This window comes from Suricata suricatta, chromosome 2, assembly GCF_006229205.1.
Source record: "Suricata suricatta isolate VVHF042 chromosome 2, meerkat_22Aug2017_6uvM2_HiC, whole genome shotgun sequence".
NCBI classification, from domain to species: domain Eukaryota; kingdom Metazoa; phylum Chordata; class Mammalia; order Carnivora; family Herpestidae; genus Suricata; species Suricata suricatta.
In genome coordinates this window covers 131,306,877-131,309,712 of record NC_043701.1, presented here as the reverse complement: position 1 = coordinate 131,309,712, position 2,836 = coordinate 131,306,877, and the positions used below count along the sequence as shown (strand labels likewise).

The 2,836-nt window shown below is 45.8% G+C and overlaps 1 protein-coding gene across 1 annotated transcript in view; it reads right to left on the bottom strand.

Moving 5' to 3' along the window:
• The window catches only part of SUPV3L1 (Suv3 like RNA helicase), a 26,889-nt gene that overhangs the window by 2,187 nt on the left and 21,866 nt on the right, over positions 1–2,836 (bottom strand). The window lies entirely within an intron of this gene.

Below are 2,836 nucleotides of genomic sequence, written 5' to 3'. Positions count from 1 at the left end.
CTCTTTGAGGTGGCTTGGTGCAAGGCTGGGCAGGGGTCGATCAAGCTAGTAAAGAGACTCTGCACCTCTTCACTAGCTGTGTGGCTCTGGCCACGCCATCACTCTGTGCTTCGGCACACCCTCATCAATACCATGAGACCACCATACCTCCTTCTTGAACCAAAGGACAATGTTGGGAGAATGTGCTTGGAAAACCAGACTGCCCCCCCCATGCCAGGCATTATTATGTACCACAATATACTATAGAAGACAGAAATACAATCCTATGAGACCTCTAGAGCAAAGGTTTAAAATCCTTAGCCACAAGAAACCTCTCAACAGCCCCTATCGCAGGCCTTAGTAGTTTTTACTGACGGATCCTCTACTGGGACTGCGGCTTATACTTTTGAGGACCAGGTCATAAGCTTTTCCACCCCTTCCACTTCTGCTCAACTTGTGGAACTGCACGCAGTTATTGCGGTCTTTTCCGCTTTTCATGATAAGCCTTTTAATCTATACACAGACAGGGCTTATATAGCTAACTCTGTACCCTTGCTAGAAACTGCAGCCCAAATTAAACAGAGTTCAGGGGCCGCTCGTCTTTTTATGCAACTTCAGTCTTTAATTCATAAAAGAAAAAATCCTTTCTTCATTGGTCATTTAAGGGCTCACACTGGCCTTCCAGGCCCGCTGTCCTTAGGTAATCAAAAGGCTGATTTAGCTACAAGAGGAATCTATAATATCATACTTCCCCAAGATACAGGAGTAGAAGCAGCCTCTAAAGCTCACGCTACCCATCATCTCAGTGCCCGCACCTTAAGAATTATGTTTAAGATTTCCCGTGAGCAGGCACGACAAATTAAAACAGTACCCTTCTTGTGTTGTGCATCTACCTGTTCCTCATTTGGGAGTAAATCCTCGAGGACTAGTGCCCAATGCCATCTGGCAAATGGATGTAACACACATTTTAGAGTTTGGAAATCTAAAGTATGTTCATGTAAATACTGATACCTACAGCGGCTTCCTATATGCTACTTTACAAACTGGAGAAGCAGGAAAGCACATCGTAGCACACATGCTTTCTGCCATATCAGTGTTAGGAATCCCAAAACAAACAAAAACTGACAATGGACCCAGATATACTGGGACCGTGTTCTCTAAATTCGGTCAACATTTACTTATTAAATACATCACTGGAATTCCTTATAATCCACAAGGACAAGGTATAGTAGAACGGGCACATTTATCTTTAAAAAATACCCTTGATAAAATAAAAGGGGGGGGGGACTGGTACCCCATCAAGGGATCTCCCAGCAATCTTTTGCACCATGCACTGTTTATTTTAAATTTTTTAACTCTGGATAAAGAAGGACACTCAGCTGCTAAACGTCTCTGGCAAAATGAGACGCAAAAAACTTTTGCTACCGTGCTTTGGAAAGACCCTTTGGATAACAAATGGCATGGTCCGGACCCAGTTTTAATCTGGGGACGAGGATCAGTTTGCGTCTACTCAAAACAGATGCAGCCAGATGGTTGCCAGAGAGATTAATAAAGCAAATTAATCAAAATACTCAGTCCTCCAGGGAGAAAAAATCTCCTTGAGAGAAATCTTTGTCTTTTCCTTTAGGACCATGCTGGGAAAAGAAGCTTCAAAAAAAACTGGAGAAGAGGAGGAAGGAACACATTGACAGCCCTTTCTTCGTGGATTTCATGGACTTTTACCCTATCTCCTCCTGTTTAAGACCTACTGCAGTTTTATTGATCTTGATGCCCTTGGGCCCTGTTCTATTCAATAAGGTCATGGCTCTCCTAAGGCAGCAAATAGGCGCAGCCTACCCAGGTCCATTATATTAAGCTCAATATGGCTGATCAGGAGGCCGATGGAAAAGCTATGTTCTGGCAAGAGGCACGGGCTGGCTAGCCAATGACAGGTAAGAGAGGCCTTACCATCCTATCAACCTAAGACAGGCTACTCAGACACAAGCTTCTGGGTGTGCCCATGACGGGTAAGAAGGATTGGCAGGCCTCCAACCTAAGACAGGCACAGTCCTTTCCTTGCCTATGCTATCATATTCTGGAAGAAGCCTTTTTTTAAAAAAAAGGAGGACCTGTTGGGAGCTGCCGAGTTTTTGGCTGCCTCAGGCAAGGACATATCGCTCTCCAGGGAGCAACCAAAAAAACAAGATTTACATCTGGAGGCTAGGAGAGTGCATTTCCTGGTCCAGGATTCAGAGACAGTCATACTGAGCCAGATGAGAAAAGCCAAAATGAACAAAAGATCAAACTGCATTCGGGTTTATGCAGCGCTAATCTTCCCCTGCCCATTATTGCGGACAAGAGTCTGGGCGCTTCCTTTGATGCTGTGTTCGGAGTTTCAGTTTCGGTTTCCCCTTTCTCTAATAATCATTTGACTCTGTTACCTGGCAACCAACCTGGGTCAGTTTCCCGCCCCAAATCCTATATAGGTGGGATTTATTCTTAATAAACGGGGGCTTGATCAGAAAACGCTTGTCTTGCCTCACTCCCTACGTCTCCCTCCTGCCCTATTTCTCTCTCCCTCCCTCAGGAACGAACCCGCAAGGATTTACCGCCCTGCCAGCTCAGGCGAGGGACACGACAAGTGGCCCCCAATGTGGGGCGAGTGACGGGAACACGACACTTATCATAAAGAAACTCTTTGAGGTGGCTTGGTGCAAGGCTGGGCAGGGGTCGATCAAGCTAGTAAAGAGACTCTGCACCTCTTCACTAGCTGTGTGGCTCTGGCCACGCCATCACTCTGTGCTTCGGCACACCCTCATCAATACCATGAGACCACCATACCTCCTTCTTGAACCAAAGGACAATGTTGGGAGAATGT